This window comes from Schistocerca nitens, chromosome 6 (genome assembly GCF_023898315.1).
Source record: "Schistocerca nitens isolate TAMUIC-IGC-003100 chromosome 6, iqSchNite1.1, whole genome shotgun sequence".
NCBI classification, from domain to species: Eukaryota; Metazoa; Arthropoda; class Insecta; order Orthoptera; family Acrididae; genus Schistocerca; species Schistocerca nitens.
Window position 1 is genome coordinate 88,781,231 of NC_064619.1, and position 26,529 is coordinate 88,807,759.

Consider the following 26,529-nt stretch of genomic DNA (forward strand, 5'->3'; position numbering starts at 1 on the left):
TACTAATAACTGTACAATGGGGGCCGATACTGAATGGATTTATTGGTATAAAGTTTTATTTTTATTTTTTCACTTGATGTTTGTCAGTGCCTTCTGCCTGACGGTAAGTTGCAGTGTCTCAGTCACGTTGCGCAGAACCGGATAGAACGACCCTGAAACTCACGTGTTGAACCGTCAGCAGCTAAACTCACGTGTTGCTGACGAGGTAACGCTACCGAACTACGCGTCTTACGATCTGACCGACCAATAGGGAGGCTTGGAGGTGGTCAAGTGGGGGTGTAACTGCCGGCAGCGGACACACCATTCGCTCTCTTCTGCTGGCAGCTTCCAAACCGATCAGACGCCCTCCTCACCTGCTCTGTTGGGCGGCTGCTTATGCAGTCTAGGAGGCTTCTCCAGGCCTGCCTTTCTTTACGGCATTAAAACTTCATACAGTTTAAACTATGTTTTCTTCTTCGCCTCAACGGGTGCCTACTGCTTTCCCCTCCTGGCCAATCCTGACGGATTAACATACCGAGAGAAGAAGGGAATTTAGGTTGCCAACTTACCTTGTTTTTATCGAATATGAAGAGGCATTTGACAAGAGAAAGCGGAAAATGCTATGGCACTCACTTAAGGAATTCAGAGTTCCAGCACATCTGATTACGGAAATTCAGTCATTATATAAAAATAATAGAATGAGGATCTGTGTTGTGAGGAATGCGACAGACTCTGCTGATATCAGTCAAGGAGCCAGACAAGGCTGCCTACTGTCCCCTACCCTTTTTAGTGCTTTCATTGATGACATCATTCGTAAATGGTTAATTTTATTAAATGACGCATTAAGAAGCGATAATTTTAATTTTATGACGACGCTGTTTGGACATGATCAGGCTATAGTAGGAGAATCTGAAGAAAAGGTACACAAATTGAGTCAAATTGCCGCTAAATACGGAAAGAGAATGTCGACAGAAAAAACAAAGGTGCTGACATTTCAAGGATTGCAACCAATATGAGCCAAATTGTTGTAGATGGACGAATAATTGAAGAAGTAATAGAATTTATATACTAGGACGCAGTTTCAAATTTCCCAAGTCGGATGATGCACAGCTTAAACTAGCCAGATTCAGACATTTCTGTGGAATTACACAACGTATATTAAAACATAACGTACGGAAAGAAACATTAATCAAGCTCTACAAGGCTACAGCGTTACCTTTGCTACTGTATGGTGGCGAATGTTGGACCCTAACATCTGATCAATTACGACGAATCGAATCATCAGAGATGAAGTTCCTTTGCTTTGTAGCGGGTTATCCACTATTGGACGGTAAAAGAAACGACGATATTAGGGAAGAACTAAAAGTTGAACCTATTACAAATATAATTAAAAAATCCCGACTGATCTGGAAAGACCACGTCTAACGTATGTTTAATGGGAGAATAACTAAAGCGGCAATACAATACAACCAAACCGACAAGAGGAACGTTGGACGTCCCTTAAAGAGCTGACGTAAACAGTTCTGAGGTGAAACAGGCCAAAATGCTTAATCCTTGAAGACGATGATGCATTACTAGTTCCAGCATTTGCCCTAGAACTGAGCTAAACCTTCCGAGAACCTCGGCTAGAACACATGATCAGGACCATATCTGTTTTATTCGTGGGGAAATATATCTGAAACACAAGTATGGACTTGGTGTGTGTATATCTGTTAATTTGTACAAGAGAGTTAATTCGATGACTTGTTCAAAATTTAGCGCAGTGTGGTTGCCTTGAGATAATGATGGGGCTATTTTTAATGAACTAAATGCCTAGTGCGTGTATATGTAGAATGAACTAAGTTCGATAACTTGCCAGATCCCTGCAGCGTAGTTACCAACGCTTTACAAGCGGTGTAGGTAAAATAATGTCCCAGTTTCAATGCCATATTACAACAGTTTAATTTAGATTATTTACAACAAATCATAGACCAAATTGAAGGTAAACTAAGAAATATTCAATACTTGCACCTTTAGCTATACGGCACACATCCAGCCAATTCTTCCCACACTTTGGGTAACGAGTTTGGAGTAGTGGAAGCAATATCCTCTTCAGTTCTGTGTCTCAACTCTAAGAACTCGTTAGGTAGCGGTGGAATGTAGATATTATCTACAAGAAATCGCTTGGCGTGAGGTCAGGTGAACGTGGAGGTCAGCAGAAAAGAGCTCTGTCGTCTTGACCACTACGACCAATCCAGTAGTTAGGGACTTGGACGTTCAATCACTCACGTACAAAGTGATGCCAATTGGGAAGGGCTCCATCTTGTTGCCAAATAAAGTGTTCAGGTTCATCTTCTACACGGGGGAAGAACCATTCTTGCGACGTACCCAAATAAGTTACTCCTTTTATGGTAGCACCAGTCTAATAAAATAAAATAAAAATGGTCCGTACATTTGCTATCGGGACACAGTGCAGACAACGTTACTTTTTGGGAAATCCCTTTTATATTTTTCAGATTCATGATGATGTTCTGACCCCAGATACAAGCATTATGGGTATTTACCTTCCTACTTAGATGAAGAATTACCTCATCACTGAGCACTACACGATCAAAAAACTCATCTTCCGGCTGCTACGCTTCACTTGCAGAGTTATAATGCAGGCCTACAGTACATTGTGGCTTTAAAGCGAGTACTATCTGTAACGGTTATGGACCCATGTATAAATGTTTCCGTGAAGCTTTCGTCTTTGGCTGCTGAAGTTCAGGACTTGCTTTCCTAAAAGATATCTTAGGACTACGGAGATAAGATAATCTGACACGGTCAACATCCTCTTCAGATACTTTTGGTTGTCCCGTGCTTTTTCCCTTTGCACACACACGAGGTCATTTCGAATTGACTATGTCATCGGCAGATGTTTTTGCCAAACGGGGAGATGGGGAGCGGCGGATCACACTTAAACTTTAAACGAAACATACCTTGAACAGAATTTACCGATGCACTTTTAGGAAACTACAGGACACAACGCTAACCTCCTGGACCAACTACAGCAAAAGATCCGCGAAAAAAGGCCAGGTTTAGCAAGGAAGAAAATCATTTTTCATCAAGTCACTGCGTGCCCAAATATAAGTTTCGTCGCCTCGGTAAAAATGAAAATACGCACTGTTACCACAACCGTCTTATTTGCCTGATTTGGCTCCATCGGCTTTCCATCTCGTCCCAAAATTCAGAATTCCCTTCGATGGATGGAGACTCTCTTCAAACGAAGAACTGACAGCCGAAGTTGACGGGTATTTTACAGCCCTGGAGGAATCTAATTTTCGGGAGGGGATCAAGGCAGTGGAACATCGCTGGACCAAGTGCATTAGCGTGCAGCGACAACACACACATCCATGCCCGAGGCAGGATTCGAACCTGCGACCGTAGCGGTCACGCGGTTCCAGACTGAAGCGCCTAGAACCGCACGGCCACACCGGCCGGCGCTAAAGGGTAAGAAAGAACTCTATTTCTCACCTTAATTTGTCCGTTTTCAACGGCTAAAAGCAGATAGAGGCTTGATGTGTAGAGACATATAGCAGATGAGCTGCTTTCTATTTCTTTTTTTTTTTTTTTTTGTGAATGTTGAATGAACTGTTAGATTTTAAGTGTTCTCCTTATATTATGTCGCAAGTTTGGAGTGGCTCCTCCTGCTTTTAACCTTTTAAAGCAAATGGAGCTCTGAACTTCACTGGTACCGTACTTCGTAAAATAATTCCAGGCTGTGGATGGTGCCATTCCAAAAAATGGTTCAAATGGCTCTAAACACTATGGGACTTAATATATGTCATCAGTCCCCTATACTTAGAACTACATCACACACATCCATGCCCGAGGCAGGATTCGAACCTGCGACTGTACCTGCAGCGCGATTCCGGACTGACGCGGCTACAACCGCTCGGCCACAGTGGCCGGCGCCGGTGCTGTTCTGTAATGCGATTGATGTCCGACGATGACAGTGAGAAATTACCATATAGAACACATGGTGAAAGTCTTACACACTGAATGTAGACTGGTTCCATCTAATAGGCCACGCCACAGGGTAACAGGTACATTATTGTCTTAGCACTGTTGCGCTTTTGCTCGCGCCATGTGATTGTTGCTCGTTTCTGTCGGTATTGTTATAAAATAGGACTGATTGCTTTTCCTCGTTTTGTACGATAACGCAGTATTTGGAAGCAATGCAGATTATACGAATAAAAATTGCTCGTTCTTTAAAAAAGATTATTGAAAAAGTGTTGTCTGCTGCGGACAAGGTCTTCCAAACTGCTTCCTTATTTCTACCTTTCCAGAAGGGTTTTGACCCCGTACCTCGCAAGACGCTTGTAATCAAATTGCATATTTACGGAATATCATCTCAGTTATGCAGCTTGATTCGTGATTTCCTGTCAGTGAGGTCACAGTTCGTAGCAATTGACGGCAGGTCTTCGGGTAAAACGGAAGTGATTTCTGGCGTTCGCCGTGTAGTGTTACAGGCCCGCTGTTGTTCCTTACCTATATAAATCATTTAGAAGACAATTTGCGCAGCCATCTTAGGTTGTTTGCAGATGATGTTGTCGTTTATCATCTAGTAAAGAAATCAGAAGACCAAAAAAAATTACAAAACGGTTTAGAAAAGGTATTTGTGCTGTGCGAAAATTGGCAATGGACCCTAAATAATGTAAAGTGTGAGGCCATCATATGAATGCTAAAAGGAATCCGTTAAACTTCGGTTACACGATAAATCAGTCAAATATTAAGGCCGTAAACTCATTTAAATACGCAGGAATTACAATTACGGACAACTGAAGTCGGAAAGAACATATAGAAAGTGTCGTGGGGAAGGCGAACCGAAGACTTCGTTTTACTGGCAGAACACTTAGAAGATGAAACAGATCTACTAAAGAGACTGCCTGTACTACGCTTGTGCGTCTTCTTTTGGAATATTGTTGCGCGGTGTGCGGTCCATACCAGATAGGAAACAGGAGAGCGTCACGAACATGACACAGGACTTGGGGCGGACATCATTAAAACAAAGGCGTTTGTCGTTGTGGGTGGTTCTTCTCACGAATTTTCAATCACCAACTTCCTCTCACGAATGTGAAAATATTTTGTGGACGACGACATGCGTAGGGAGAAACGATCATCATAATACACTCACGCTCATAAATTAAGGATAGTGCTGATACATGTGAAACAACGCTCTGGTGGGCGGTTTGCGGGTTTAAATAACGTCGGGGTATGACCATGCGGTGCATTTGACCTGCGGTCGTCGCGTGGCGCTGGCAGGAGTCCACATACGCAGGTGTGTGTCGGTACATGCCAGAGTGCGGTGCAGCGAGTAGGTGTGCAGACGTTTTGAGATGTGCTAATGGTGACTGTGTGTTGCAAATGGCTCAAAGAACACACATTGCCGGCCGCGGTGGTCTCGCGGTTCTAGGCGCTCAGTCCGGAACCGCGCGACTGCTACGGTCGCAGGTTCGAATCCTGCCTCGGGCATGGATGTGTGTGATGTCCTTAGGTTAGTTAGGTTTAAGTAGTTGTAAGTTCTAGGGGACTGATGACTACAGATGTTAAGTCCCATAGTGCTCAGAGCCATTTGAACCATTTTTTTGAACACACTTTGATGACGTTATGAGGGGGTAGAGTACTAGGACGACTAGAGGCTGGTCAAACACAGCAGGTCGTAGCACGGGCCCACCGTGTGCCACAAAGTGTGATCTCAAGATTATGGCAACGATTCCAGCAGACAGGAAACGTGTCCAGGTGCTACAGTACGGGATGTCCACAGTGTACAACACCACAAGAAGACCGATATCTCACCATCAGTGCCCGCCGACGACCACGAAGTACTGCAGGTAGCCTTGCTCGGTACCTTACCGCAGCCACTGAAACAGTTGTCTCCAGACGCACAGTCTACAGACGACTGAACAGAAATGGTTTATTCGCCTGGAGACCTGCAAGGTGCATTCCATTGACCCCTGGTCACAGGAAAGCCCTTAAAGCCTGGAGTCAAGAACACAGTGGTACCAGGTTATATTCATGGACGAGTCCAGGTATAGTCTGAACAGTGATTCTCTCTGGGTTTTCATCTGGCGTGAACCAGGAACCAGATACCAGCCCCTAAATGTCCTTGAAAGGAACCTGTATGGAGGTCATGGTTTGATGGTGTGGGGTGGGATTATGATTGGTGCACGTACACCCTTGCATGTCTTTGACATAGGAACTGTAACAGGTCAGGTGTATCGGGACGTCATTTTACACAGTATGTCCGCCTTTTCAGGAGTGCAGTGGGTCCCACCTTCCTCCTGATGGATGATAACGCACGACCCCACCGAGCTGCCATCTTGGAGGAGTACTTTGAAACAGAAGATACCAGGAGAATGGAGTGGCCTGCCTGTTCTCCAGACCTAAACCCCATCGAGCACGTCTGGGATGCTCTCGGTCGACGTATCGCTGCACGTCTTCAAACCCCTACGACACCTCAGGAGCTCCGACAGGCACTGGTGCAAGAATGGGAGGCTATACCCCAGCATCTGGTCGACCACCTGATCCAGAGTATGCCAACCCGTTGTGCGTCCTGTGTACGTGTGCACGGTGATCATATCCCATATTGATGTCGGGGTACATGCTCAGGAAACAGTGGCCTTTTGTAGCACATGTATTTCGGGACGGTTTCCTCAACTTATCACCAATACCGTGGACTTAACAGATCTGTGTCGTGTGTGTTCCCTATGTGCCTATGCTCTTAGCGCCAGTTTTGTGCAGGACCACGTTGTGTGGCACCACATTCTGCAGGCATCCTTAATTTATGAGCATGAGTGTAAAATAAGGGAAGTCAGAGCTCGCACGGAAAAATATAGTCATCTGTTTTTTTCTGTTCGCTGTTCGAAAGTGGAATAATAGCGAATTATTGTGAATCGATGAACCCTCTGCCAGGCCCCTAAGAGAGAACTGCAGAGTAGGGATGTAGATGCAGTAAAAATCTTAGTACTGCTTCTATGGCTAATTGACATTTCGAAATTTTTCCCGTTTATTAGTCTAACAACCCTACCACAACAAAGGTCAGAATTTAAAAATGATTGTGGTGTTGCTCACGCTGCTAAATACTGAATTTTCGGGCAACAACAAAGTTATTATGTGGCATGTGTCATTAGAGCACAGTTAATAAAGTCATTTCATGTAATAATGAATAAACTAGGCACTCATCTTTTCGTGTTTCCCACGCTGGTCTCATTGTAAAATCATGGCTCAATTGTCGAAAATCTAGGTGGTGATGATTCCAAGCTCGGATGCAAGGAGGCCTAGGTTTTATTCTGCGATATTCAAAAGTTTTGTAGATGCGCTTCACAAACCATTCTTGAAGATCACACTTTTGCAGAACAATGGTGATGTTAAAACGGAATCAGCACTCCGAATTTACGTTACACTTCTTTTTTATTACTTTTGTTGCAATATCGCGTAACACACAAAACATCACTTCACAATACAAAACATACTTGAAAACATCTTCCTCACTGTTCAAGTTCACATTTTATAAGCTGACTACAATATGCGTCTTGCCAACATAACGTCCAAGACTTGACTTTCTCAAGGTCCGACTCTCTAACAAACTAATAATCGCTTACGCACCCAAAAATCAGAGCTACAAAAACGTCAAAGATCATAGTGACAAAAGAAAGAATACACATAAGAATAATATCATTGCAATACAAACATATCGATGTATCAAAGTACCTCTACATTAATGAAATCAAATCTGAATGCTGTCTCAAAAATATGTCAACTACTTTACAGAAACACAGTAGTATTGCTGGTATCGAGAGGTTCAGTTGAGGTGCCGTAATGGTTACGTAATTCAAGTACCATTACAATTAGTAATATACATAAAACCCCTGTTATAACAGACATCATACAAATACCGAAAAAATTGTTGATTTGGAACTAAAATACCGGTATCGGTTTTAACAGGTCGGTTTTTCCCATCCTTGCCTACAAGCCCAGCGAGACGGGCGACTTGGTGACGGGCGCTACAGATGTAGAGCAGAGGAGCGTGCCGAGAACCGCTGCGTCACGCTGGCGCGCCAATGGGGGCCCCCGGAGTGAGGACTGCGCAGCACAACGTGGCCTGCCCTCTGTTGCGGAGGCCGGCCCGCCCCCCGCTCCTGCACGGGACAGGGAGGCTGGTAGCGATGGAGGCGGCGCTGCGGCTGACGTACGGCGCGCAACAATGCGGAAGTTTGGCGCGCACCTGCGACTGAGCGTGTGTGTGTGTGTGTGTGTGGTGAGGGCCCGGGCGGGCTGGCGGCTGACCCCGCGGCCGCTCGTATTGTGGCGCCGGCGCAGCCCGCGAGGCGTGGGCGGAGGAATGCCGTGTCGGTGGAGGGGCGCTCGTCCCAGTTCGGCGAACCGGCCTCCCGTCGTTAGTCACCGTAATTACCGCGGCCGTCGGCCGTTCGGGACTATGCCAAACACGCTATACCGTAACTCCGGCTCCTCCTCCTCCTTCTTGTTTACGGTTTCCGCTAAAGTAAACAAGTGTAAGTGTGCCTGCGCACTTCTTCGTCTTAGCGTGCAACGCGTATTCAGCGTATTCAGCTGCTCTTCTCATTATCTGCAAATATTATCTACACTACTGGCCATTAAAAATGCTACACCACGAAGATGACGTGCTACAGACGCGAAATTTAAACGACAGGAAAACGATGCTCTGATATGCAAATGATTAGCTTTTCAGAACATTCACAGAAGGTTGGCGCCGGTGGCGACAACTACAACGTGTAGGAAAGTTTCCAACCGATTTCTCATACACAAACAGCAGTTGACCAGCGTTGCCTGGTGAAACGTTGTTGTATTGCCTAGAGTAAGGAGGAGACATGCTTACCATCACGTTTCCGACTTTGATCAACGTCGGATTGAAACCTATCGCGATTGCGGTTTATCGTATCGCGACATTGTTGCTCGCGTTGGTCGAGATCCAATGACTCTTAACAGAATATGGAATCGGTGGGTTCAGGAGGGTAATACGGAACGCCGTGCTGGATCCCAACGGCCTCGCATCACAAGCAGTCGAGATGACAGGCATCTTATCCTCATAGCTGTAACAGACCGTGAAGCCACGTCTCGATCCCTGAGGCAACAGATGGGGACGTTTGCAAGACAACCACCATCTGCAAGAACAGTTCGACGACGTTGGCAGCACATCGACTATCAGTTCGGAGACCATGGCCGCGGTTAACCTTGACGCTGCATCACAGACAGGAGCGCCTGCGATGGTGTACTCAACGAGGAACCTGGGTGCACGAATGGCAAAACGTCATTTTTTCGGATGAATCCATGTTCTGTTTACAGCATCATGATGGTCGCATCCGTGCTTCGCGACATCGCGGTGAACGCACATTGGAAGTGTGTATTCGTCATCGCCACACAGGCGTATCACCCGGCGTGATGGTATGGGGTGCCATTGGTTACACGTCTCGGTCATCTCTTGTTCGCATTGACGGCACTTTGAACAGTGGACGTTACATTTCAGATGTGTTACGACCCGTGGCTCTATCCTTCATTCGATCCCCGCGAAACCCTACATTTCAGCAGGATAATGCACGACCACATGTTGCAGGGCCTGTACCGGCCTTTCTGGATACAGAAAATGTTCGACTGCTGCCCTGGCCAGCACATTCTCCAGATCTGCAGATCTGTCACCAATTGAAAACGCCTGGTCAGTGGTGGCCGAGCAACTGGCTCGTCACAATACGCCAGTCACTACTCTTGATTAACTGTGGTATCGTGTTGAAGCTGCATGGGCAGCTGTACATGTACACGCCACTCAATGCCCTGGCGTATCAAGGGCCAGAGGTGGTTGTACTGGGTACTGATTTCTCAGGAGCTATGCACCCAAATTGCGTGAAAATGTAATCACATGTCAGTTCTAGTATAATATATTTGTCCAATGAATACCCGTTTATCAGCTGCATTTCTTCTTGGTGTAGCATTTTTAATGGCCAGTAGTGTACATCTACATCTACATTTATACTCCGCAAGCCATCCAACGGTGTTCTAGTCGCGTATCGTTCGCCGGAAGAACGACTACCGGAATGCCTTCGTGCGCTCTCGAATCTCTCTAATTTTACATTCGTGATTTCCTCGGGAGGTATAAGTAAGGGGAAGCAATATATTCGATACTTCATCCAGAAACGCACCCTCTCGAAACATGGACAGCAAGCTACACCGGGATGCAGAGCGCCTCTCTTGCAGAGTCTGCCACTTGAGTTTGCTAAACATGTCCGTAACGCTATCACGCTTACCAAATAACCCTGTGACGAAACGGGCCGCTCTTCTTTGGATCTTCTCTATCTCCTCTGTCAACCCGACCTGGTACAGATCTCACACTGATGAGCAATACTCAAGTATAGGTCGAACGAGTGTTTTGTAAGCCACCTCCTTTGTTGATGGACTACATTTTCTAAGGATTCTCCCAATGAATCTCAACCTGGCACCTGCCTTACCAACAATTAATTTTATATGATCATTCCACCTCAAATCCTTCCGTACGCATACTCCCAGATATTTTACAGAAGTAACTGCTGCCAGTGTTTGTTCCGCTATCATATAAACATACAATAAAGGATCCTTGTTTCTATGTATTCGCAATACATTACATTTGTCTATGTTAAGGGTCAGTTGCCACTCCCTGCACCAAGTGCCTATCCGCTGCAGATCTTCCTGCATTTCGCTGCAACTTTCTAATGCTGCAACTTCTCTGTATACTACAGCATCATCGGCGAAAATTCGCATGGAGCTTCCGACACTATCGACTAGGTCATTTATATATATTGTGAAAAGCAATGGTCCCATAACACTCCCCTGTGGCACGCCAGAGGTTACTTTAACGTCTGTAGACGTCTCTCCATTGAGAACAACGTGCTGTGTTCTGTTTGCTAAAAACTCTTCAATCGAGCCACACAGCTGGTCTGATATTCCGTAGGCTCTTACTTTGTTTACAGGCGACAGTGCGGAACTGTATCGAACGCCTTCCGGAAGTCAAGGAAAATGGCATCTACCTGGGAGCCTGTATCTTATATTTTCTGGGTCTCATGAACAAATAAACCGAGTTGGGTCTCACACGATCTCTGTTTCCGGAATCCATGTTGATTCCTACAGAGTAGATTCTGGGTTTCCAGAAATGACATGATACGCGAGCAAAAAACATGTTCTATAATTCTACAACAGGTCGATGTCAGAGATATAGGCCTATAGTTTTGCGCATCTGATCGACGACCCGTCTTGAAAACTGGAACTACCTGTGCTCTTTTCCAATCATTTGGGACCTTCCGTTCCTCTAGAGACTTGCGGTACACGGCTGTTAGAAGGGGTGCCAAGTTCTTTCGAGTACTCTGTGTAAAATCGAATTGGTATCCCGTCAGGTCCAGTGGACTTTCCTCTGTTGAGTGATTTCAGTTTCTTTTCTATTCCTTGGACACTTATTTCGATGTCAGCCATCTTTTCGTTCTCGCGATGATTTAGAGAAGGAACTGCAGTGCGGTCTTTCTCTGTGAAACAGCTTTGGAAAAAGACGTTTAGTATTTCAGCTTTACGCGTGTCATCCTCTGTTTCAATGTCAGTATCATCCCAGAGTGTCTGGATATGCTGTTTCGATCCACTTACTGATTTAACGTAAGACCAGAAGTTCCTAGGATTTTCTGTCAAGTCGGTACATACAATTTTAATTTCGAATTCACTGAACGCTTCTCGCATAGCCCTCCTTACGCTAACTTTGACATCCTTTAACTTCTGTTTATCTGAGAGGTTTTGGCTGCGTTTAAATTTGCAGTGAAGCTCTCTTTGCTTTCGCACTAGTTTCCTAACTTCGTTGTTGAACCACGGTGGGTTTTTCCCGTCCCTCACAGTTTTACTCGGCACGTGCCTGTCTAAAATGCATTTTACGATTGCCTTGAACTTTTTCCATAAACGCTAAACATTGTCAGTGTCGGGACAGAAATTATGAGAGACGATAGGCAGATTTGGCTAACCAGCGTGCAAGTTAGAGTTCAGTGCAGAACGTTTCTTCCGAATGTCTACAGCGATATCAGAGAAGGTGACTGGGGAACGGAGGACGCTGTCATTTAACCCTTTGTAAGACCTCTTGTCTAAAACAAGTTATATCTGTGAGATTTTTTGGTACAGCAGAATAACGCTTGTTCACTGCCTTCAGTGTAGAAGGCAGTGAGCAAGCGGTACTCTGCTCTTCAGTACATCTAGGAGCCATAAGTTTGTTATCCTTGCGGAATCCATATCGACAATGAATCTGATATTACAAATCACAACCTACGAATCACGAAGTTACGTTGTACTGGGTAAAAGCGCACAGTCGCATTCTTGGGGACGAAATGGTAGACGAGCTAGTGAAAGCAGCAGTCTATGACGGAGAGGAGACACTTGGACTTATTTGCTTCAGACTTTTTAAATGCTACCAAATTAACAACCAGAGAGCAGTGTAAACACAGAATGGAGAGATATCTCTCATTGTAATGATTGCAAAGTTTATGCCAAAGTGAATCCAGTGCTGATTACTTACATCTGGCACAAAAAATATCGACGCTCCAGAAGAGTCAAGAACACTGCAAGGGGACTCATCATCAACCGCGGCTGTTACAGGAAGTATCTATATCGTACTGGTCTGGTCGTATCCCCATTGTGCGACTGAAGAAGGTAAACTGCATCTCTTTTTTTGGATGCCCGAATACACACAACGTCTGGTCACCATGGGTTACATGTGTCATCATATACTGATATGCTTGGAAGACTTTAGAGTATACGATTTTTATATGCCTTTTCTTTTGAAGAACGGGTCTACTTTTAGCACGATTCTACAGTAATTTTATGCTGATGTTGATATTGATGTACAGTGTATCAAATCCTACGCGTACATTGCTCTTCCTTTTGTTCAAACTTATTCGTATAATGATGGCTGTCTAAGTTCTGCTCAGGTGTCAAAATAAAAAATATATATCGGGGTGTCTGTCATAAGAGTCGTCAGGCGCATTTTCTCTGACGTTTCGTCAGATGTTTGCCATTTCATTTTTTCGATGTATAGCTGCTGTCAGCCCAAACAAATAACGCTCATCGCGTCTTTTGTGCGACACCTAGTGTCGATTGAGAGCGTCGGTTTGATTTCTGTTACAAACAAAACTATTTTTAAAGCGAAATTTTCGGTGCCCAGTTGATTCAATAAACGTATTGAGTGCGTGTCACACATGTATCTAGATATGATATCAGAGACACCAAGAGACTTGTAATGTAGACTCTTTGTCCTGACCACCACGTCTCAGCTGTTGACCAGTTGGTTGTGCTTCCGATGCATTGCAACAAGTATTTATGCCACTTGTCAGATGGGGTGATTTCTTTGGTTGGAGTTCACATGAGTGGAGGCGATAGCTACAGTGATGCACTCTTGCATTTAGTCGTAATCGTTCCCTTTGGATGGTGCTTGGCCGACCGGCGTAAGTTTACCGCCGAGCGAATCGCAAACACTTGGCCTCGAGCTACGAAGATGTACACGTGGGCGCTCGGCATGCATGGAAGCGACTGCAGAAGCTCATTTATTTTCACCAGAGGCATTATGCGAAGCTTATCAGTACACTGGAATCCCATTGAATCTGGTGAGACAGCATTTTATTAATCTCGAAATAGTTGTGACTGACTCGCTAATGCTAGTGGCTTGTAATGCTAATGGCCCGCCGGTGTGGCAGAGCGGTTCTAGGCGCTTCAGTTGGGAACCGAGCAACCGCTACGGTCGCAGGTTCAAATCCTGCCTCGGGCATGGATGTGTGTGGTGTCCTTCCGCCGGCCGCGGTGGTCTAGCGGTTCTAGGCGCTCAGTCGGGAACCGCGTGACTGCTACGGTCGCAGGTTCGAGTCCTGCTTCGGGCATGGATGTGTGTGATGTCCTTAGGTTAGGTTTAAGTAGTTCTAAGTTCTAGGGGACTGATGACCTCAGAAGTTAAGTCCCATAGTACTCAGAGCCATTTGAACCATTTTTGATGTCCTTCCGTTTGTTAGATTTAAGTAGTTCTAAGTTCTAGGGGACTGATGACCTCAGAAGTTAAGTCCCATGGTGCTCAGAGCCATTTGAAACATTTGTAATGCTAGTGGCTTGTAATGCTAGTGGCCGCGCTTTGCGTGAGTTAAAACTAAAATTAAGTGAATGTTGTTACGTTGAAAAGGAGGGCCCCGCAACCACATGTGGCGCTTTGCAGATAAATCAGATAAATGGAAAATGAAATTCTGAGAATAACGGCGCTAGAGGCCATTAACACGTTTTGTCTGGGATATATAATCTGCTGAGAGTGATCCCGTTATTTCATGTAAGCTTTTCTAAGACGAACTTCTTTAGAAGCTCGTGAGTTTCTTTAACGGCTGTAGGTCAAGTGTGTGGCTGATAACTGAAGTGAATTTTATAGATGATGTAAATCATTTTACTATGTTCCTGTTAATATACAAAGTAGTTACATAACCAGTTGTATATCGAGTTACGCTTATCATGTACGTGTGCACTGCGGTTGTATATCGAGTATAGATATAACTTGGGGAGCTGTAATTGGTTTCGGCACAGATTTCATTTTCATTGGTAGAGCTTTTATTAACTGTGTGAGTCGCCTTGTATGTAATGATTTATACTGCAGGTTTATAGCTTTTCTGTCTTATACAGGGTGGTCCATTGATCGTGACCGGGCCAAATATCTCACGAAAAGAAGCGTCAAACGAAAAAACTACAAAGAACGAAACTTGTCTAGCTTGAAGGAGGAAACCAGATGGCGCTATGGTTGGCCCGCTAGATGGCGCTGCCATAGGCGAAACGGATATCAAGTGCGTTTTTTAAAATAGGAACCCCCATTTTCATTACATATTCATGTAGTACGTAAAGAAATGTGAATGTTTTAGTTGGACCACTTGTTTCGCTTTGTGATAGATGGCGCTGTAATAGTCACAAACGTATAAGTACGTGATATCACGTAACATTCCGCCAGTGTGGACGGTATTTGCTTCGTTATACATTACCCGTGTTAAAATGGACCGTTTACCAATTGCGGAAAAGGTCGATATCGTGTTGATGTATGGGTATTGTGATCAAAATGCCCAACGGGCACGTGCTATGTATGCTGCTCGGTATCCTGGACGACATCATCCAAGTGTCCGGACCGTTCGCCGGAATGTTACGTTATTTAAGGAAACAGGAAGTGTTCAGCCACATGTGAAACGTCAACCATGACCTGCAACAAATGATGATACCCAAGTAGGTGTTTTAGCTGCTGTCGCGGCTAATCCGCGCATCAGTAGCAAACAAATTCTATGCACCAGGAATTGCATGGCGACGACTTTGAACGTAGTGTACAGTTCTGCCACTGGGCACAAGAGAAATTACGGGACGATGACAGATTTTTTGCACGCGTTCTATTTAGCGACGAAGCGTCATTCACCAACAGCGGTAACGTAAACCGGCATAATATGCCCTACTGGGCAACGGAAAATCCACGATGGCTGCGACAAGTGGAACATCAGCGACCTTGGCGGGTTAATATATGGTGCGGCATTATGGGAGGAAGGATGATTGGCCCCATTTTATCGATGGCAATCTAAATGGTGCAATGTATGCTGATTTCCTACGTAATGTTCTACCGATGTTACTACAAGATGTTTCACTGCATGACAGAATGGCGATGTACTTCCAACATGATGGATGTCCGGCACATAGCTCGCGTGCGGTTGAAGCGGTATTGAATAGCATATTTCTTGACAGGTGGATTGGTCGTCGAAGCACCATACCAAGGCCCGCACGTTTACCGAAGTTCATGTAACTTATGCTGCTTGTAATAGACATTGTCCAGTCACATTGATGTGACCAGCTTTCAAAAGCCTGAATAATCACCTTTAGCTGTGCGGGCCGATGCGAGATTGTGAAGCAAGACAGTCAATGAGCTTCTGGAAGGTATCGACAGGCATGTGGGGCCACACCAACTCCAGGGCCGTGGTCGGCTGTGCCAGGTTTCTCGGTTGACGATTCACTGCGCGAACAGCCCAATCGAGGTTGTCCCACAGATTCTTGGTTAGGTTTAAATCCGTGGAGTTCGGTGGCCAGGCGGGTACGGTAAATCTTCCCCCGAAGATACCCTCGAAGCACGCAGATAAACTGGGAGCTGCGTGGCACATTGGACTGTACTGCTGGCAGATGCCATCGTGCCGAGGGTAAACAACCTGCATGTAGGGTCAAACATAGTCCCCAAGGTAGATGCATAGTTGTGTTGGTCCATTGTGCCTTCCAGATTCCCCAGACCTTAATGCTTCCTTCTCCCACCTGGAAACTTCGACAGTTGTTGCAGGGTGTTTGCTCAACGCCGCAGACGCCAACGGCCATCTGTCCGCTGGAGAATGTATTGTGATACTATCACCAGTCAAAGGACGACCAGTTGCGGTACTAGCGTGCAAATTCCAGCATTCGTCGTTGATGAACGGCATGAACCAGGAGTCTACTGTAGAGGCTCACATGCAGCAACAGTCGCTGAACGGTCGTTCAAGAGAAACTGTTGGCGGTCCTTGGTTCATCTGGGCGGTCAGTTGCTTAAAAGTTTGCAAGTCTATTTGCCCTTACGCTTCTCCGCACTCGTCCCGTCGTTAATCTCTGTTGAAACGTCTCTGTGGAGTCGTTTCATAAGACGCTTGTCTCACCGGATTCTGTGCGTCCTATTATGTCCACCGCCTGATTGCGGTTTAATTAACTCTCCCAGAAAGACTGAGCAATCAAACTAAGGCTTAATACACTACTGGCCATTAAAATTGCTACCTGAAGAAGAAATGCACATGATAAACGGGTATTCATTGGACAAATATATTATACTAGAACTGACATGTGATTACATTTTCACGCAATTTGGGTGCATAGATCCTGAGAAATCAGTACCCAGAACAACCACCTCTGGCCGTATTAACGGCCTTGATACGACTGGGCATTGAGTCAAACAGAGCTTGGATGGCGTGTACAGATACAGCTGCCCATGCAGCTTCAATAAGATACCACAGTTCATCAAGAGTAGTGACTGGCGTATTGTGACGAGCCAGATGCTCGGCCACCATTGACCAGACGTTTTCAATTGGTGAGAGATCTGGAGACTGTGCTGACCAGGGCAGCAGTCGAACATTTTCTGTATCCAGAAAGGCCCGTACAGGACCTGCAACATGCGATCGTGCATTATCCTGCTGAAATGTAGGGTTTCGCAGGGATCTAATGAAGGGTAGAGCCACGGGTCGTAACACATCTGAAGTGTAACGTCCAGTGTTGAAAGTACCATCAATGCGAACAAGAGGTGACCGATACGTGTAACCAATGGCACCCCATACCATCACGCTGGGTGATACGCCAGTATGGCGATGACGAATACACGCTTCCAATGTGCGTTCACCGCGATGTCACCAAACACGGATGCGACCATCATGATGCTGTAAGCAGAACCTGGATTCATCCGAAAAAATGACATTTTGCCATTGGTGCACCCAGGTTCGTCCTTGAGTACACCATCGCAAGCGCTCCTGTCTGTGATGCAGCGTCAAGGGTAACCACAGCCATGGTCTCCGAGCTGATAGTCCATGTTGCTGCAAACGTCGTCTAACTGTACGTGCAGATGGTTGTTGTCTTGAAAACGCCCCCATCTGTTGACTCAGGGATCGAGACGTGGCTGCACTATCCGTTACAGCCATGAGGATAACATGCCTGTCATCTCGACCGCTAGTGATACGAGGCCGTTGGGATCCAGCACGGCGTTCCGTATTACCCTCCTGAACCCACGGATTCCATATTACGCTAACAGTCATTGGATCTCGACCAAGGCGGGCAGCAATGTCACGATACGATAAACGGCAATCGCGATAGGCTACAACCCGGCCTTTATCAAAGCTGGAAACGTGATGGTACGCATTTCTCCTCCTTACACGAGGCATCACAACAACGTTTCACCAGTCAACGCCGGTCAACTGCTGTTTATGTATGAGAAATCGGCTGGAAACTTTCCTCATGTCAGCACGTCGTAGGTCTCGCCACCGGCGCTAACCTTGTGTGAATGGTCTGAAAAGCTAATCATTTGCATATCACAGCAGCTTCTTCCTGTCGGTTAAATTTCGCCAAATTAAATTAAAAGTGTGGAAGTTGCTTTGTTCCCTTCGGGCAGTCGTTTGTTTGTAGATGGAATGATTGAATTATTGTGTTCCACTTCCCTTTTGTGTGTTTTTCGTTTTTAATTCGCGATTACAATTTTTTGCGAATTATTTAGTTGAACTTTTTTATTCAGGCACCAGTCATGTGTATTCATAGGATGTGCATCAAATTCAGTAATGAAATAAATGTGCTACGTAAAAGATAAACTCTGCGTCCTTTATCTTTCTCATTGATGCCATGTTTTCAAATTAAATTTCTACTCCCTGATTTTTTTTTATATATGACATACAATGCTGTTTAACTTGTTAGTTTCTTTTAAAAAATGCGTTCTTATAATTAAATTCTAAATTTAATTAAACTGATAATTTCCAGTTCGGTCTTTTCTCAATTGTTAGGAAGGGCTTGGGCTGGTGGCGACCCAGTAATTTTTAGATTTATGATTGTCCTTGTGAAATGGCTTAACCAGAAATTGCGCACAAGGGTTACATCCCCATTATCCATGGTACATAACGTATGTCGAGCCTTGGCTAGGATTCGTTTACAGTTCTAGATATATACTTTACACTGTCATCTGTACTCGTGCTGCACCGCAGCTGCCTCGATGCTGGTCTTGAATAGCGTCATTTTGCCACGCACACCAACAGTTCATAAACTTAACTGTTTCGTAAAAGCTTCCACTCTCGGTTTTCTTGGACGTCAGATCAATCGCCTCCACTTCCGCATTACGACAACGACTGTAACGTTTTTCGCGTACCCCTGACGCGCTTCATATATCCTCCCTGCTAGTGCTGCCATCTGCTCGTCTGTGCGTGGCTACTGCACATTGACGTCGAACACAAGTGGTGATCACATTAATGTGACCGGGCCGTGTATATAGTGTCAAAGTGTTAGTGGCGTATAACATGAACATGTGGGAGTCTAAGAAGCGAAACTATCCAGCGACCACGGAGACTGACTGATATTCCTTCATATTTTGCCGGGGCAACTCGGAGGCCTTCTGGAAAAAGCCGCCTCCGCCAGCAATTTTAATATGAGGACGATCGTTTAATAGGCCAGTAAATTTTTAAGACTATCGTGTGTGTCTTATAACCGCTGATGGCAGGAGAAAAACAGCAGAAAACTACGGAACACTTGGAATAACACTAGAGAATCAGATACTTTCAATGTTGTTGTTGTTGTCTTCAGTCCTGAGACTAGTTTGATGCAGCTCCCCATGCTACTCTATCCTGTGCAAGCTTCTTCCTCTCCCAGTACTTACTGCAACCTACATACTTCTGAATCTGCTTAGTGTATTCATCTCTTGGTCTCCCTCTACGATTTTTACCCACCACGCTGCCCTCCAATGCTAAATTTGTGATCCCTTGATGCCTCAGAACATGTCCTACCAACCGGTCCCTTCTTCTAGTCGTGCCACAAACTTCTCTTCTCCCCAATTCTATTCAATACCTCCTCATTAGTTACGTGATCTACCCATCTAATCTTCAGCATTCTTCTGTAGCACCACATTTCGAAAGCTTCTGTTCTCTTCTCGTCCAAACTATTTATCGTCCATGTTTCACTTCCATACATGGCTACACTCCATACAAATACTTTCAGAAACGACTTCCTGACACTTAAATCTAGACTCGATGTTAACCAATTTCTCTTCCTCAGAAACGCTTTCCTTGCCATTGCCGACACATTTTATATCTTCTCTACTTCGACCATCATCAGTTATTTTGCTCCCCAAATAGCAAAACTCCTTTACTACTTTAAGTGTCTCATTTCCTAATCTAATTCCCTCAGCGTCACCCGACTTAATTCGACTACATTCCATTATCCTCGTTTTGCTTTTGTTGATGTTCATCTTATATCCTCCTTTCAACACACTATCCATTCCGTTCAACTGCTCTTCCAAGTCCTTTGCTGTCTCTGACAGAATTACAATGTCATCGGCGAACCTCAACATTTTTATTTCTTCTCCATGGATTTTGATACCTAATCCGAATTTTTCTTTTGTTTCCTTTACTGATTGCTCAATATACAGATTGAATAACATCGGGGACAGGCTACAACCCTGTCTCACTCCCTTCCCAACCGCTGCTTCCCTTTCATGCCCCTCAACTCTTATAAGTGCCATCTGGTTTCTGTACAAATTGTAAATAGCCATTCGCGCCCTGTATTTTACCCCTGCCATCTTTAGAATTTGAAAGAGAGTATTCCAGTCAACATTGTCAAAAGCTTTCTCTAAGTCTACAAATGCTAGAAACATAGGTTTGCCATTCCTTAATCTATTTTCTAAGATAAGTCGTAGGGTCAGTATTGCCTCATGTGTTCCAACATTTCTGCGGAATCCAAACTGATCTTCCCCGAGGTCGGCTTCTACCAGTTTTTCCATTCGTCTGTAAAGAATTCGCTTTAGTATTTTGCAGCAGTGACTTATTAAACTTTCAAAGGCGATGCAAAAACGCTAAGAAAACAGTCTCTTTTTGGAAGAACGTTTCGCGTGAACTGTTTGGACCTAAATGGACAGCAATAGTTAATAATCTGAGCACAAAGGCCCTTGCCCTCTGTTCCTCCACTGGATAAAACGGCAGTCCAACAAGGTACCTACTTGCACATGCATAGAACGTAGATGACATATGAAATAAGACATGTGGGATTTTCCCTAAGATGAAAATAGTCTATCTAAATTGTTCTTTCATGTGTGCTGAGGAGGAAAGTATCGGTGAAAGATATTTGGACGAACTGTACCCTATTACTGACTATTTCTTTGTCAGTGTAATCTCTACTTTCTTTAGCTTTCACGTACATTTTGTCTGCAATTTTAATTAGCCTTTATCTATTTTTCGCAAATTTGTGCTTCAGGGTCTTTGATACTGTTAAGTTAATGTAAATGATTAGAGAAAGTAATCTTTGAAGTAGCTACAAAACAGTATGGGGAAAGAATTCCGTCTCTAATGGCCTCGTTGTCGACGGGACGTTAAACTATAACCTTTCACCTTTTTAGGAAATAATTTAATTGGAACACATTATCTAGATGCACGGGGCTACGAGAAGCACATCTTGAAGATGGAATTGACTGGTGCTGGATGTGTGAATCAACTGAATTTATAATGGCTGTTTGACTTTTTCTCTCGGAAGCCATGATAGACAACACCAGTTACTACACTAACGGCTGGGTTATTGCGAAAGGGTTAATCAACATGTTGTGGCTCCCGCTGCTTGTTTCTATTTCTGGCATCTACTGTACAGCTTCACAATCATTGTACGAAAGTGCAGCTGCTCCTGAGCTGTCAGGAATTGTTGAGACCTCGTACGGCGACGTGTATTCAAAAGCTGAATTCATTGTGAAACACGTATGTATTCATTACCAGTGATGGCGAGGCATGACAGAATCTCTGACCAGAGAGTTATTTATCGTTGCTAGTCTGCGCTTGACCGCGCGAGCGTTCAGTTGCGAGTTGCACTCTGTCTGCAGTAATAGTCAGTCGGCAGTAGTGTGTGGCGAGTGGGCAGAGAGAGTAGACAGTTGGAGAGTAGTAGCAGTCTGGTGCAGTTGCGTGTAGCGAGTGGACGGTTGTACTGAGCGGGCGTCGGCATGCGTCGACGGCGTGCTGTTCTTCCGAATCTGGTCAGGATTGTGGTGGACGATGTGTATTATTGTAGAAGGTAATGAAGCAGCATTGCGCTCAGCTCATAACGTATGTTAATTGTAATTAATTTGTTCAAAAAATGATGTCCCAATAATAATTTTTCTATAAAGTAACTTTTTTAAAGAAAAGGATTCATTTCAACTTAAATAATATTTCCCATGCATTCCCTCCAAGAATCAAATTAAATATGGGCCAGCATTGCACGGAGCTGTGCCGAAAAATAAGAGCAGATATAAATGCAGTTTTACTGAGGTAAGAATTTGTGGTTTTTTTATTCAGAATACAGGGCCTAAGGTCAGCGCAGCTGCCCTTATAAAATTTATCAGGTTTAATTATTTGTGTTGAGATGTTACATCCAGTTCATGGTTCATTATTTAATTAATATTATTGTGGGTTTAATGATCAATCATCTTAACGTTAATTTTGTGGGGAGTTTACATTTGGGCCATTGTTATTCTTTAATTTTGCAAGGAGGTTACGCTTGGCTCATTTTTATTATTCACTTTTGTGGGAAGATAACATCTGACACATTTTCTATAATCATTGACTTTTCAAATTTCATGCGGGGAGGTTACAATTGTACTGTTGTATTATTGATGCAATGGATCTGAACAATGTTTAAATCAAACTACGATGAACAGTGTGCGTTTTTGACATTCTGTAGAGTGGAACTTAATGTCACGTACACATGGTGTTTAACACGATATTATTGGGAGGTAAAATTAGTCAAAATCAGAAGGAAAGTTCTTATAATTATGTGTTGAGAAATGGGTAAGTACTTTCCCTTTCCATCGCCCTGTTAAATAGAAGAAGAAGCTAAAGACAGTGGCTACCACGCTTCCAGACACATCCTTCAGCCCTTCTTTGCAGTGAACCACACACTCTTTCAGCTACACGTGTCTCCGTTCGGATTGCATCACGTGCGTTGGTCACACATTCTTGTAACGTCTGTAAATTTCTATGGATTTGTTCCAATAGCCAGAAATCCAACGGATTCTGATCCGGCGTACAGCGAAGCCAAACTACTGGATTTCCGCAAGCAATCCAATGCTCATTGAACGCAGCGCATACATCATTGATACACATCACCTGTTAATGTGTTTGGTGAAGTGTATGGCCGTAGGAGTCTGTCTCCGAAAATTTCTGCCCATACACTGATACTGAAGTGGTCCTTATGCCTCACCTCAATTATTGATCGAGGATTTGCATCTGCGCACACGTTCATATTACGGTAACTTACTATGCCATCTCTTGTGACATTATACACCACCGAATTCTAGACTACAGATTACACGACTCGAGTAAAACGCCCCACGTCTCAAATTATTGGTTTATAGACATATAATTATAGTTCTGGCCGAGATTACCTCTTGTAGGAATACGTAGTACTTTTTTTAAACACCCTATGTATGTACACAGAGACTGTGACTGAAAAACTTCCTGTATCTAATTATGATTTGTGATAATCGAAAATTGGTAGCAATAATAATAAAAGTTTTTCGTAGCACCTGATAGGGCTACTGCATGAGTTTCGGTAAGTGAAGCAACTGCAAACTGGTGGTAAAGAGCTACTCAATGTATTACAAAAATTCCACTTTACGTAATGAAAACTGTAACGAGGATCATCTTCAACACTATGCGCCTTACATATCTCCACGTTGTAAGTACTCGGCAAGCCAGGACTGTATGGGATATACTAACACCTAACAAAACTTGCTGTTTTTCTAATGCAGTAACAAACAGCCTTGTAAAATCTGGAACATTCCACAAAGGAAGTTGTTCCTATTGGATATGACACATCGCCCTTTCCGTTTTTCGTCAGCCAAATTGTAAACGTACAGCATATCAGCCATGTGGATGTTGTACTTTTTATAATTTGGCCACATGAAAGCTTTCTGTGGTCGCTCTAGCTATGTCCCCATTGACGGCGTACTGACCAGCCACTAACCACCAGGCCAGAACAGTAATAATGACCAAACTGCGTACCTGGGCACCAAGTCCGCAGACAAAACCTCATTTCTTGGCCTGAAACTTCTGCGCACCGTAGATGATCGAAGAACTATTGTTAAACTGTAATTTTATACGTAAGTTTTTTTTTCCTTTCGAAAAGGAGGAAGAATAATGAGGGTCGAAGGTGACCAGAAGTCATTGAAAACAGTACAAATGCTCGGGCCGCTCGAAGATAAGGAAGGAAATAGGTAGCGTTATTTTTCAAAGAAAATATTCAGGCAACCGCGTAAGTGATTCAGAGAAACTACAGAAAACCTTGGTATGTGTGGCTGTACGGGGATGAAAGTTGCACGGGTCAAAATAAAAATAAACCATCGAATTATTGAATCATATCACTGACATCGATTTGCATTAAGATTCTGAAACATATACTTTGAGATACGTTGCATAAATGCTTTGTCACGAGCGTTTATTTGCATTATAATAACACCTTGTCTTGACCACAATATTTATTCAGTTTATTACACTTTAGGCCTTTCGCTGTTACACCTGTTTTAAAGGATCATATATATGGCACACAATTAATCTGTCCAACATACACAGATACACAGCACCTCGTCAGTCTTAATGTCGTGATATGTAGGTACGAAATCGACTGTGTTCAGACATAATCATTTTGGGGTTGAAGCTTTTTTTCCGTGTTTGCTTTAACAATACATATGTTTTTGGATAGGGTCTGCCTTTAGCAAAACACAATTTTGTTTTTTAACCCAAACATGTTTCACTGCAGTTGCAGCCTCTTCAATGGGCTTTTATTTTATGGCTGTTAAAGATAAAGAATGTTCTTTACTGTTTGTATACATGTAACTATTAGTTTTTAATTTGAAAAAACGCACAAAATTATGAATTCATACTTTTTTACCACATGGTGTGGTTTTTCTGATGTATTGTGTTTCTACAGTGACTGTTCTGTTCCACAGTTTGTCATCTGCTACCACTTACACCTTAAAGTAGATAAATTGTTTAAGCCAAACTTACGATTTGAAAATTGTTATTTCTATGCCTGAAATTAATTAATTCTATATAATCCACACACGCACATAGAAGGCGGACCCTATCCAAAAACATATGTATTGTGTTCTGACATTATGAACTACCTCGAAGAAAACGAGATATTGACACATAACCAGCACGTATTCAGTAAATATCGTTCTTTTAACAATCGGCTCTTTATTCACTCGAAGCAACGAGTCCACTCAATAAGGGATCTCAAGTTAATTCCATAGTATTTATAGACTTCCAGAAAGCTTATGACACAGTTTCCCATAAGAGTGCCGGCCGGAGTGGCCGAGCGGTTCTAGGCGCTACAGTCTGGAACCGCGCGACCGCTACGGTCGCGGGTTCGAATCCTGCCTCGGGCATGGATGTGTGTGATGTCCATAGGTTAGTTAGGTTTAAGTAGTTCTACGTTCTAGGGGACTGATGACCTCAGCAGTTAAGTCCCATAGTGCTCAGAGCCATTTGAACCATTGCACCCATAAGAGTCTTCTGACCAATTATTTCTGTAATCAAATTGCGTGCCAATGGAGTAGGGCCTCCGATGTGCGACTGGATTCGTGATTTCCTGGCAGAGAGCCCACAGTTCGTAGTAACCGACGGGAAGTCATCGAGTGAGACGTGATATCTGGGTTTATTCTTAATCTATACAAACGATGTGGGAGACGATCCGTGTACCCCTCTTAGATTGTTTCCAGGTGATGGTGTCATTTACTGTCTAGTAAAGTCATCAGAAGATCAAAACTAACTGAAAAATGATTTAGTCAAATGGTTCAAATAGTTCTGAGCACTATGGGACTTAACATCTGTGGTCATCAGTCCCCTAGAACTTAGAACTACTTAAACCGAACAAACCTAAGGACATCACACACATCCATGCCCAAGGCAGGGTTCGAACCTGCGACCGTAGCAGTCGCGCGGTTCCGGACTGCGCGCCTAGAACCGCTAGACCACCGCGGCCGGCTGATTTAGTCGGATATCTGATCGTGCGAAGTGTGGCAATCGACTCTAAATAATAAAAAGTGTGTCATCCACACGACTGCCAGTTCGACTAAGTACCTGGAGATTACAATTACAAAAAACTTAAACTGGGACCATCACATGGAGAATGTTTGGGGGAAAGGCGATCCAACGACAGCATTTTATTGATAAAACACGTAGAAGGTTCAACAGGTCTACTAGAGAGACTGCCTTCATGCCTACACTACTGTTGCCCGTCCTCTTCTAGAGTGGTGGGACTGACGCAGAATGCTGAAAAGTTTCGAACGAGGGCCCAAGGAATGAAAGTGCTCTTTTGGTTTATAGTGGACCTGGAGATGGCGTAAAAAGTGTTGCGCCGAAACTAACCGTTTGAAATAAATTTCTTTGATAACGAGGCTATGTTCGTTTGTTTTCTTCATTTTGATTCACGGTTGGTCGATAGTGGTTAAGGGGCCATGCTTGAAAATGACTAGGTTTTCATCTACCGAGATGTCACCGGCTGTAGAGGTCGTTACACGCGGTTGTATTCGCCTGTTTCAACATTCGATACGCCGGGGCAAGCTCAAGTATTACAAGGAATTTATTACTGTTTTGAAAGGATCTCAGAGAGGTTCGACTGCGCTTTACTCGGCGGCTGGCTGCCGGCCGGCGCCCTCATTGCGAAACAGACAGCTGACGCCGGCGGATCGTGACGTACTAGATGCAGTCAGTGGCAGCCGTTCGCGGAAGAAGC

The 26,529-nt window shown here is 44.1% G+C and overlaps 2 protein-coding genes across 2 annotated transcripts in view; one reads left to right on the forward strand and one right to left on the reverse strand.

Moving 5' to 3' along the window:
- Positions 1–26,529, reverse strand: part of LOC126262460 (uncharacterized) — a 421,346-nt gene that overhangs the window by 387,861 nt on the left and 6,956 nt on the right. The window lies entirely within an intron of this gene.
- Positions 21,719–26,529, forward strand: part of LOC126262462 (uncharacterized) — a 359,342-nt gene continuing 354,531 nt past the window's right edge. Inside the window, exon 1 of the mRNA XM_049959117.1 lies at positions 21,719–21,825. The gene's annotated coding sequence lies outside the window, so the exon portion shown is untranslated. The remainder of the gene's footprint in view (positions 21,826–26,529) is intronic.